The sequence below is a fragment of the Cyrtonyx montezumae genome, unplaced genomic scaffold (assembly GCF_038088225.1).
Source record: "Cyrtonyx montezumae isolate F1298 unplaced genomic scaffold, pur_monq_1.0 scaffold_26, whole genome shotgun sequence".
NCBI classification, from domain to species: domain Eukaryota; kingdom Metazoa; phylum Chordata; class Aves; order Galliformes; family Odontophoridae; genus Cyrtonyx; species Cyrtonyx montezumae.
The window spans coordinates 3,431,940-3,444,395 of record NW_027072003.1 but is presented as its reverse complement, the minus strand read 5'-3'; the positions used below and the strand labels follow the sequence as shown (position 1 = coordinate 3,444,395).

The 12,456-nt window shown below is 50.3% G+C and overlaps 1 protein-coding gene and 1 long non-coding RNA gene across 4 annotated transcripts in view; one reads left to right on the top strand and one right to left on the bottom strand.

Moving 5' to 3' along the window:
- Positions 1-12,456, bottom strand: part of CD34 (CD34 molecule) — a 212,868-nt gene that overhangs the window by 185,718 nt on the left and 14,694 nt on the right. The gene's annotated exons all lie outside the window — the stretch shown is intronic.
- Positions 5,188-9,027, top strand: LOC136051133 (uncharacterized). Its single transcript, XR_010622450.1, has 4 exons — positions 5,188-5,448; positions 6,655-6,808; positions 7,173-7,247; positions 8,349-9,027. It is a non-coding gene; the product is annotated as an uncharacterized LOC136051133 (long non-coding RNA).

Below are 12,456 nucleotides of genomic sequence, written 5' to 3'. Positions count from 1 at the left end.
TCTCTGTCCATCCTCCCCTCCCTGCCCTGTCCTCCTTCCTGCCCACGTCCTCACTCTGCCCTTCCTTCTCCATCCAGGTGCCCCCAGCAGCTCGCAGTGCCGCTCGTGCTTAACCACCTCCTGAAGAAGAGGAAAAGAAGGAAGAAATAAAAACCCCAGACAGAAGCCGAGCGCTTTCCGTGGCGGAGCTTGGCAGCTCTGACACGTCATCGTGACAACGGCACAGCAAAGCGAAACCTCCCCGGCGCCGGCGCGGGGCAGGCAGGAGGCGGGGACCGAACCCGCGGACCGAGCCCGGGGCATCCCGCGGTGGGGACCGCCGGGCCGGGCCGGGCCGGGAGCCCCCGGCACTTTGAGACGATCGCAGCCAACATTCGGATTTGACACCAGGCCCTCGGCCAATCCGAGAAGGCTTTTCACCTGCCATCGCTTTCTCCACCAATCAGACGGCGTGTTTGGGCCGAGAACCCACCCCGGCCAATCGGGAGCCGGCTGAGCCACTTAGTTAATGATGCAGCAGTACAGGGAAGACTATCACATGTGAGCTGGAAGGCTGCCAACATGGAGACACGGAGAGAGCAAGGTAAACAACTTTCCAACGCCAAAATGATGACATTTAATCCCTAAATGCTAGCTTCCCGTCTCGACTCATCCTTAACCCCTTTCAGCTGGTGTGGAAGCGTCTGGAAGGCACCGTGTGTGTACCTGTCCCCAGTGCTTTTAAAAACTGGCCGACGTGCCCTGCAATGATCACTGCGTCACCGTTTGCCACTTTCCAAACTACGCAGTGACAGAGCCCCGAGCACGGCTCTCAGGGCGGCTGTTAACCCCTGCACCCAGCCCTGCCTCCACGCCAGCCCTCGGGGGGGGGGACGGCAGGGAATAAAAAGCCCGAGCAAAACACGAAAACAGCAGTCTGCAAAGTTGTCATCTCTCCCCCACGACTGCTGCCCTCCTCTGCATTACAGCAATGCCGGCGAGAGTGGCATTCGTACAACCTGTGCCATCGTTCCATTGAGAAAACAGCTCTGACGCAGAGCAGAGCAATCATACCCAGCCGAAATAATAATGAAGGCACTTGGGGAGCTGAACTTAGGGACGATGGGGGATGGGGACGCCCTGCAAAGCATTACAAAACGCAGATGCAGCTCCAGCCCCATCCTGATCAAAGGGTACGTACGTGGGAAAGACGAACCGGACCGAGGAGCTCTGCCCGTGCACCAGCTGCGCAGCGTTCAGCCCTCTGCTTGCTGTGTGGCGCCGCAGAATAGAAGGTTCCAGAAATTTCCTTTCCGTTAACCCTTTCGGTGTCTGCCCACTCTCCCTCCCCGCGGGATTAAGTGCGCCGGGTCTCCAGCATCGTCAACGGGTGAAGCCTCCTACGCCAACCGAGCCCAGAAACGCTCTCTAAATGGCACCGTCGGGTGACAGGAGCCCGGTCCCTGGTGTTGGTATTACTTCTCTTTCTTGAGCCCTCTCTCTCTCTCTCCGGCTGCCTCTCTCCCCTCTTGCTGCAGCAGGGCTGTTGCTGGTAGACCTATCGACGGAGCTTGCTCTCTCACTCTCTCGCTGAGCTCTGTGACGCAGCTCTAAATTCTCCAGCCTGCTCCCTGTGTTATAACAGCGGAACTGCAGCCTTCCAGGGAGCCCGTGCCAGCAGTGCCAGGGCCAGGCACACCGAGGGAGCCTCGCTCCTGGACGCTGCACCTTTTTTTGTTGATTATTGTGTTCCTCACCTGTGCTTCTGTGCTGCCTTCCGAGCCTCTCAGCCTCGCATCTCCCTCTCTGCTTCTGAGTCACGCTTGCTGGGTTAACTCTTTTAGGATTGGTAGTCAGCAACACAAATCTCGAACGAGTGCAGCTGAAACCACAGCCAACTTTGTGGTGGTTTCTGCTTTAAAAAAAACCAAAGCAAATCTTCTTGGCTCTAAGAAACAAAAACACACACACACACGTTCCAGTAGAGAGTTAGTGCTTCTCGATTAACTGTTTCGGTGTCAGGAACCACTGCCTGATGTCCTGAAATAAAGGGATCCGGGCCTACATCCTGCAAATACTCAACCAGCATTACCTTGTAGCTCGATGCAACTTAAAAGGAACCACCTACAGGAATGGATGCGGGACTTCTGGGCGTAGAAGCACGAAAATGCTTGCTGGATCCACGTGATCCTGTTATGCTGGTCGCGAGACATTAATCTGACTGTGGTTCAGCCACTGAGCAGATGCATTGTGTAGGATAAGGTACTGAAAGTGCTAGAAAGCTATAGGCTCTACTTAATCTGAACAGCATTAATAAGTGTTACTGCACACACAGATTCAGAATGCTCAGTGTAGGCAGGGGAACTAATAGCTGCATTCCGGGAGTCTCCAGAATCCAATCATCTCTGTCAAAAAGGTTCACCAGCAGCTGCATATTGCAGCACAGCAGGCACAGCCAGGCAAGCAAAGTGCTGCTGCAGGGCAGCCCTCCTCGCCCATGCCCCTCTGCCTTGCCTTAGCTCCAGCACAGTCAACTTCAGCACCAGGCAGAGGAAGCGCTGCTCCCGTCTCACAGCCTCGATACCGGAAAATGTGGAGGAGGATCAGTGGTAGATGGAGCATCTGGGAATCAAAGTGGAGCTAATGGAAAGCCAGCCCTGCATGAGGGAGTTCATGCGTCACGCTGTATGTACAGCAGCCCGTTTGAAAACCTTGGGATCAGGAGAGATCTCCGCTCTGCAGAGGCATCTGCCATTTCAGTGCTGAACTCTGGAGCTGGCTGTGAGCTTTGGCTTTTTCACTACAACCAAAGCTGAAGTAACCACTATTTTTTTTTTTTTCCCTTCGCAGCGTCTGAAGGGCCTGAGCTATTTTGGGATTTGTCTGTACTACACTGAAAATGACACCTGTTACCCACAGGCATAAATTGAGAAGAATTACAAGCTCCTGGTTTCTCAGATACAATTCTAACCCCCCCCCCAAAAATAAAGGGGGAACTAGGGATGCAGCAGGGCAGTGCATAGTCTCAGTGTGGGGTGAGGAGCTGCCCCTTGTGAATCAAGTAGTCAGACAGCAGTACAGCCAGTGCACAAGGCTTGTTGTGTCTGATGCAAACCTCCACGTGTCCAAGAGCAGTGCTTGATTGACAGAATGCTAAGGGTTCCTTACACAGCCAAACCCACGGGGACTTGAAGCCTTACAGACCTGCTTTGTGGCCGAAGCTGCGAGCGTTAACTGTTTCAGTTAATTGTAAGCGTGCTTTGGCTACTTAAATGAGTCACCCAGCAGAGATGCTGTGAAGTAGGCCAGCGTTTTGTGTGAGGTTACACCGCCAGTTTCCGTTACCCCTGAGTTATCTCAGCAGCAAAACCAACACGTGGGGGCAGAGCAGATCTCCACGTCCCCCCTCGTCCCGTCCGCCTGCAGCCAATGTGCAGTGCCCCATGGATGTGCAGTGGGATGAAGGATGGAGCCTGGGAAGTGGGATGGCTGCTGGGCACGCTTGGCTCCAGCGACGGTGGTATAGTAAGAAAGGAAAACGGAGCTTTGATTTATTTCAAATTATATGGTTTTGATTGCTTTCAAGGGAAAGGTGATGTTTATTTAATGGGCTGCTTTTGTTTGAAAATGACCAGCCGTGGGACATTTCTGATCATGAGGAGTTTACTTTATGGCAGCACTTGAGCTCCCCAAAGGGATCAAAGCCACTGTGCCCCTCAAAGCACTCAGGTACACAGCTAAAAACACGCAGTGTGATGGGAGGCTTGGCTGGGACGTGGCATTGTCTGCCACAGCAGTGGTGGGAGGCAGGGCAGAGGGGTTTCTGTGTGTGTTATAGTGGCTGTGTCCATTCTAAAGTGTGGCAGGTGTTTGGGAAAGGACTGGGAAACAATTCATCAGTGCCCAGAAGTGCTTGTATAGCAGCAGAACGCAGAGCTGCATCCTCAGTTCTCTGGCATCTCCTGTGTTATTTTCTGCTGTCATGCTACAATGGCCTTAATAGCAATAACATATGGAGAGTGAAGTTATGAAAATCTAACACTTGCAAATGTCATCCAATGCCTTGTGGTATTGTGGGTGATAAAATAACCTTGGCTGTCCCCGGAGAAAGGTCCTTGGTCTTTTTAATGACGAGTGGAGCCCTAGTGGTGCTGCGCAGTGCTTTAACTTCCTGCTGGTGAGGGCTTGGCTCCAGTTCCACTTTAAATGCCATCAGCCACACCTTCCTCCCAACTGCAGGAAGCTGCGATTGTTAAAATCAGGGCATGTTCCTGTTTAACTAAAAGGCTGAGATTAAATAAGCCACGGGCTTCAGCAATGCCAAACGAATTCCTGCCTGAGACTCAGCAAGTCTGTGCAGCTGTAAGTGTGTGTAGTGCCCGACCTCAGCATCCACGTGAATGACGTCTCAGCACGTCACCTTGGGAGCAGGCAGCTGCACGCTGACGGAGCAAGCACTCAGGAGCATGTGGGCCAGCTAATGTCACACTTACTGAGTAATAATGCTCAGCACAAAGGTCTCCAGTTTGTCAACCAAATGTCCTGAAAGCCAAGTGGTGATGTTTCTCAGATCCTGCATCGTGTCGGGAATTAATGCAGTTTTGCATGTGGGAAGACTGAATCTAATGTAGGTTCAGTTATTTGACTCGAGTTGCATGTGGATTCAGGGTCAAAGCCGAGATGGAAATTAGGGAGTTCCTAAATTTTACTCCAGCTGTGCCTCTTGCCTAATTGTAGTCCTTATAACACTGAAGTCAATTAGAGGGACTTAACAGCCATCTGAAATGGAAGCTGCCGGAACAGCGTGGTGCTTAGAGGAAACTGATAGGAGAACATTCAGAGGAGGCACTTTCTTGCATTTTTCCAAAGAAAAGCAGAAATAAAACTGTAAAGTTTTGCTTCTGTTTTCACGTGGACGTAGGCAGGGATCCGTGGGTCGTGGTCCAGCAGTGCCATCCTGTCAGTGAGACCCCACGATGCTCCGTGGTGAGGCTGGGTCCATGGGGGCATGTTCTGCACAGTGTACAGCTTGCTGAATTTCCTTCTGCTGCAGCAGGAATAGAAAAGTTCCTGAGTCATGGCAAACACTGTGCGTTGTTGTTTTGTTTTTTTCCTGAAAGGTTTATTGCTGTCCAGATGACTTTCATTAGTGAGTGACAGAGGAATGGATTCTGGAGTGTTGGCAGTGATTCCTGGCTGTGTCCATCGCTGTGACATGCATCTTTGCCCCATCCAACCACAGGGCAGGTAGGTGTGTGAAGAACAATGCAAACCCCTTCTGGAGCACTCCTGAACTTGTTTTTGTGCGCCTATCCAGGCGTGCAGGGCAAAGGATTGGCTGCTTCTGAAGCTCGTTCTGTTCTCACTGTGTTGCAGGCACTGTTAAGCAGTTGGGTGGGCTCTCCTCATCCTCTAGGGGGTTTCAGGGGAAGGAGATGGAATAGCTGCCACTGAGATCAAAAAGCAGAGGTGTGAGTTAAATCCCAACTACTGCCAGGGGTGTATTGCTGCTGGGTAGTGGGATTAGCTTAAAATCTTTGCATCTTCAGTGTAATAAGGCAAGCACCAAAATGAAAACCTGCAGGTGCCAAACCTGTCCGTCCCTTTGAAAAGCTTTTGTCCGGCATCTGCCCCATGAAGCCTAAGAAAGTCCCAGCTGGAAATGCTGAGATGCTTTTCAAAGGGATGGCACCACAGGAACACAGAGGCTGCTTCCAAGCAGAGCGAATGCCCCGGGATGAAGTCAGGTTTGGGGCATCAGCATCCCCTGACCCCAGCTCAGCCCCTGGCCCCAGGCCCTCCTGAGCTGTGGGTTTTGCTCACTCCCAAACCCAAGGAGCCAACAGCGCTGAGACAAAAGTAATTATTTCAGCTATTAGCTGCTAAGAATAGAGCCCGCGGGGGTGCTCTGCATGGCTGAGGTGCACTGACAGCACAGTTGGAGCTAGCAGGGATTGCAGTGGAAGCACAGAAATAGCCGTTCACCACACTCAGCACTTTGAAGCTTCATGAGTCACCAAAATACATGGTGAGGGGACAGGTAGGGGGCAGAGGAAATTACCCCCTGCCTTTACATATGAAACAGAGCATGTCGCTGGGCAGACTGCTAGATTTTCAGGGGAGAGAACAGCATTTTGCTGAGGACTGTTTTTGCCTGGGGAGAGCTGATTCTCATATGCATCACAACATCTTGTGTGGTGCTGTTCAGGACAAATTGTTGTGATACCATGACGTGTTTTCACTCCATACAGCTGCTAAGGGGCGAGTTTCCTTTCATGCTGTTTGTGCAGTGCAGGGTATGATACATTCCTGCTCCATGACTACGTTTCCAAACTACATAGTAAAAGGAATAATAATGAGAGTAAAAGTTGTACAACTGTTTTTGTACAGCAATCTGTGTGTTATTTTAGGGCTGGATTTCTCCAGCTATTGTACAGAAAAAAATAGGATAAAATAGCAGGCTGGTTTGTAAAAGCACCCTACCCGACCAACACAAAAACAAACATACCCAAACTGGGGCTTTGAAAGAGAATTTCAGTATCAGTCCTGAGTGCAACCGCGGAAAGAGTCAAGCTAGATAGAATTAAACATCTCAGCTGGAGCAGGGACAGGGCAGCAGACAGCTTGCTAAAAATAGATTAATCCTAATTACAGCCACACTTCTACTTTTCCAAGGTTTCCTGTTTCACATGGGGACACCGAGGCCGTGAATGGACGGAGGGCCGTGGTCGCAGTGCTGCGTGGTGCTGAGCTCCAGACCAACCCACTGCACTCAGCCCTCAGCCCTGGAAGGGACAGAGAGCCAACCTGACCAGCGGACCTCACCGAGGTGAGACCTCCTCCTTCCTGCCCTTGCTCTGCAGGAATAACCCCGTGCTGTCGCTAGCCAGGGTGTATTTGCATTCCTGCTGGCTTCGGTGCATGCAAGTCTTGTCTGAGTTTTGTACCTTCCTGTTGTCCTTGGAACTAGGATTGTAAATTATTTGGTCCAGTGCTGAGCTGCTCTGGCCTCATTTGAGGCTTCTCTCCTTAGCTAAGTAATTATAAGATATTATCTCTTTAAAATACTTGTTTAAAAAGCAGAAGCAAGAAGAGACTCTTTTCCCATCTCTCTTCTCCTCAAACTGCCACATTATTTTTGTTAATTTGCTTGTGTTCTTTTGATCTGCTCTCTTCTGCAGCCATTCATACAGCAGGAGAGCACAGCAGCCTCAAAGTTAGGACGTGTACTTTGCACTTACACAACAAGAATCATTGGAAGACCACCAGTAAGTTCTAAGATCCAAGCTACCATTAAGAAAATAAAAATTAAGCTCAAAAGTATTTTTATGTAAGAACCCTAGTTTCTTTTCCCAGCTGGGAGCTATTTTGCAAACAATTCTTGATTAGAAGTTGAACTTTTCTATATATATATATTTTTTTTTCCCCTAAGAAAACAGATATTTTCATTTACAATACATTTTTGGTTTTTCTTATTTGACCAATTCTCATTAGCCATTTTAACCCAACTGTAGATTCATTTCCCTTTCCAGAATGTGAGACCTTTGTTTGGAGTGATTCCTTTGGATAACTCGCAAAGTAGAAAACAAAACATTAAACATTACAAAACAAAACAGATGAAAATACTTTCAGCTTTGCTCATGCTCCTGCCAACTATTTTTCTTTAAAAAAATAAAACAAAACAAAACACAAACCAGCCCCATCTCAGCCCGTGCATGGCTGTATCATTTTACTCCTTTAAAGGGGAAAGCACAGCTGAGGAAGAGGTTTAAGCCTCTGATCCAACATCTAGTGCTGTTCCTCCACAGAAAACAAGGCAGTAAGGGTATATTCTAGCAAAGGTGTGAATTTTTAAGGCTTCCTTGAAGGAGTGGTTTGAATAGCAAACCAAAGATCAGCTGTATGATTAAGGGATTAATAGAGTTTACACCATTTATTTGCCCATTGGCTGCACTGAATGCAAACCACCACTTTGTTGTTTTTTTCCCACATTGTCATTTTGTGCTTCTTACAGGAAAAGGAGGCATTTAAGACATCAAAAAGCTGGGAGTGGTATTCCTAGCAGGCCTCTGCCTCCTCATTTATACCTGTGAGTGTGCACTTCTCTCTTTGGAAGGCAGCTCTGCCTCAGTGCACTGTAATATGCTGAAAACAGCCTGGCAGAGCCTTTCCTTCTGAGGCCTTTGTGCTGCCATCCACTGCCGTGTTCTCTGAGCAGGTTACTGTGAGAGATAAATAGCAGAGTCCCAAAGTGATTTAATGGAGTTTCCAAAACCTTCTGTCAGTAGAAGCACTGCTTGGCAGAGGAACTTACATTTTATTTTGAACTTTAACTCACTCCTGGCTTCACTTGCCCCTTTGTTTGACAGGTTTTTGCCAGACTGGAAGGTTTTCACCAGGTCATGAAGATGGTCGTGTTTGGGATGGTCCTGTGGCTCCTGTGCACTGTCAGCTCTGTTGTCTGGGGAAGATGGGACAGCAGTCTTTGAGCTGAAGCCATCTGCTTTGCCTCCAGAGCACAGCCTCGTATTGATGGTCATAGAAATATTGCTGAAAGCCATTTGTGGACTCAGTGTTGCTCCTGTTGTTTTCTTCTATATGGTAGGGTGGGACATCGCTGCTCTCTTAGGCTGCTGAGGACTAGAAGATGCCCACGGGCTGAGCAGGTCTTCTGCAGTGACTGTGGGGGAGTAGGTGAGCTTTCTGATTTCCAGCAGCAATAGCAAACATTCCTCTCTGAAGATACTGCTGATAAAAAAGATTTGTTCTGGCACTGACCAGCTCTGCTCCGTGGGATGGGCTCTTGGGCATTTCCAGCAAACACAAATGCCAGCTCTCAGCTTACAGACCTTGGTGCTGAACACGTGGGCATTCTGTGCAGGTCCACACAGTACGTGTGAAAAACAGAGAGCCATAATCTGGAATTCTGGACTGAATTGGAGAGCTCCTTTTTAAGGCTCAGAGCGTGAACGAGTCCAGAGGAGTTGGGAGGCTGAACCTGGGGATGGATGGTGGGCTCCTCCATCCCAAGTGTGACGTGAGATGAGACCCCACGACACGAGATGCTGTGCTCCGTGCCACACTGGCTCTGGTTAACCTGCAGCTCTGTTTTCCACACGTAACCATGGTAACCCAAATTATCTAGCAGAGGTGCACACCAGCCCCATTTGTCACAGCTGCACCTCCAAACCCACCACGTCTGCATTGCCTGAGCCTGCAGGAGGATGTCTTTGTGGCTCTGCCGTTCCTAATGCAATCCCAGCGCAGGCACTGGAAGGTGGGGAGAAGGAAGAGGACGAATGCCAGTGCAGTTCATGCACAATGCTGGCTCTCAGCAGGACGATTAGTTACTTGGCAACGAGAGCAAGGTGTGTCAGAGTGGATGGGACACAAACACACTGCACCAGCCCCAGCAACAACTCCAGGAGAACTTGCAGCTAGCACAGCTCGTCTGGTTTTGCCATGGAGGACTTAAATGAAGGAATTAAGTAACACCTGGAAGCAGCCTCACACTGAGCACGTTACACAACAGCCTTGTTGCCCATGTTTTCCATGCAATGCCATTTGGTGCAACTGTGTTCAGCAGAGTGAAAGTTACCTGTCGCACCTAGTAACCTAGGTACCTATATCTGGTAAACTAGACACCTAGTGACAACTGGTATTCCTCAAAAGAGGAATAAGCTTCCAGATTTCCTGAAACCTAAACCATAAGACAGGTTTTGCAAGACTTCACAGTAGAGCCAAATAGCACCAAAGGGAGAAGGGATGCAATGTAAGGCTCCCAGGGAGGATGGAAAACACGCCTATATTCTTTTGTAAACGTATAGATATGGTTTCCATGCTCATTTCTTGTTGCACAACAGTAATAGAGGGCTTAGTTTCATCTCTGAGGCGAAGAACTGCATAGAAAAGTAAAAGCTGGTGTAAATGGGCAATGGAGAATCACCTACACATGAGCAGTGCTGCCCAGGGGATGCAGTGGTTGCCCAGTGCCAGGCACTTAACTCTGAAGGACTGGCAGCCAAAGCCAACAAAGCACAGGGAGAGGTGAGGGACACCGAATGGGACCTCAGCATGCATTGGTAATTCTGTGCCCCAGTGCCAGGACACAAGGAAATTCTGCATGCCTCAGGGGGGCTGTGACTGTGAGTCACAGCATTAAAGCATCTGCATTAACCTCCCTGCTCTGTTTTGGTTGTTTTCCTACAGCCCCTACAGGTGAATCTCTGGCAGAGTAGAAAGAAGGTTCTCATTCGAAGTTGAGGAGTTGTGAAACGGGAGCTCCCGCAAAAATCTTCTGGCATTTGCTGTGCCCCATTTCTATCACCAGTGAGCCTTGGGCAAGAAAAGGGCTGTGCTCCAGGGGGACACGGGGAAGCAGATTGGATATGACAGTGAAAAATAAGACCATCGGAGGCACACAGCCATGAACCAGGACTGGCTGAGCCCTAAGTCCCAGCCTTCCCTCTGTCACACGCTCCCTCCATAGGTCCACCTGCAGCAGCTCCAGGCTCCCGATGGTTTGCTCTCAGCTGCTGAGATCCATCCTATCCTTAGCAGTGCCCTCCCCAGAGCTGCCACGAATGTTTTCTGCATTGTGAGTGCCCTGGAGCTGGAGCTTTCCTTGGCAGCTCCGGGTGAGACGTGGGCGAGGGCACCAGCGGAAGGAGCCCGTTACGCCCCGACCCGTGCAAGCACACGTCTGTTTCTGCACAGCCTCGCTGCAGACCCGCTCAAATCTGGGTTATATAATGCCACTGCTGCCTCAGAACGGGGAGGTTAAAATGAGGTCGTCCAAGATGGGAGCTGCCTGCAACCCGCAGCCGCTGCCTGCACCGCAGTGTAAACATGGAAACGTAGGGCAGGATGCTGGGGATGTGGGATCGGAGTGGTTCTTTTATTTGCATCTCTCTGCTTACGTGACAGGCTGTGCTGAGCAGGCAGCGTGACGGGCCGAGGTCACAGGGCAGCGTGGAGCTGCAGGGTGCTACGTACACACGGCACGGAGCAGCTCTGTGCTGCAGGCAGCTCCAGGTGATACCTGTTTCACAGTGCTGCTCAGGGTGAGCGTGTCAGTGAGCTTCAGCACTGGGCATCTGGTCTTGGGATGACTGCTATCGATGGAGCCCACTCAAACCTTACAGCTTTGCAAAGAAAGAGAGCCAGAAGTCATGCTACCAAGAGCATGTGAGTTTGTTTGAGAAAGACCTACTACCTCCTAACTGTGTGGAAAAAGCACCTGGTTTTCCATCTCCATGGAAACTCTTTCCTTCCAAGCACTTTTAATTTGTTTCCTGCTCCTTCAGCTTCTTGGCTGGAGCCAGAACGGAGCAGTGAGGGCTGGAGAGTTGTTGGCAGGACAGCAGCTGGGGAACGGTCTTTGTCTTTGACAGCAAGTGATGGGCAGTGCTTCTGTCTCACCTGCGAGATATCTGCGTCGCCATCACTGAACTGGATGTATGTGGGATGATTGCTGGCTGCAGAAAGACAGACCTCTGAAGGCAGAGGATCAGAGCTGCTCCAGCCTCGCTCCTTGTTGGTGCCTGTGGGTTGTGTAAGTCACTTCTGGTAGAGGTCCCATCTCTGTCTCCATCCCATCAGGATGGAGCCCAGTGTTATCCTCCAAAGGGCCCCAGTTTGTGTGGGCACGTCTGCCTTTGCTGCTCAGCATCAGCACTCCCTTCTGTTTTACTTCTCTGCTGTTTTTCAGAGGGAGCAGTCAGGCTGAGAACCTGGGAGGTGCAGCCTGGACTGTGCAGTGTTGCAAACCCTACCCCGAGCTGGCAGAGCGATGCTCAGGCAGGGAGGTACCCCGAGTAAAACCCTTCCTCAAATGGACCCTGAAGGCGGCCTCAGGACAACGCAGCAACCCACAGCGTAGGTAAGAAGCGCTTTGCAAAGGCAGTGCGTGAAAACAAGTCTGAGCAAAAGAAACTTAAGCCTCTTAAATATTAAAGTTCCAAAATTAAACCCTTGTTTATATAACGGTTGGGTCACTGCTGCAGAACATGGCAGTTTGCAGCGTTGTACCAAAAAAGGCTCTCGTGGAGGCAGCAGCTGCTCCCGTGGGGCTCGGAGCAGGTGGGGAGCGGAGCTGCGGCCCGGAGGATGCTCATGGGGTTCAGCTGCTGTGACACGAACTCTGCAGTCACTCCATAAAACAGCACGAGCCTTTGGGATGTGCCCTGGAGCTTGGCGTAGCTTCAGGGCAGGCAGGAATGGGCCTGGTGTCCCCACTGCTTGGGTTCTGCCCATTGCAGGGGACAGCGCAGCAATAGGAGGGAACTGCCCGTGGGAAATACGGAGGATAACTCCGTGAGGTTTCTCTGCTGTGGAGATATCTTTAAAAAGCCGCCCGGAAAGCCCCGCATATACATCCCTATTTCTCATTTGGTAAGAAAAAAGCACAAAAGAACTTAATCCAAAGTAAATATTTAACCAAACAGCAATTAACTAACAATGATGGATTGTAAACAG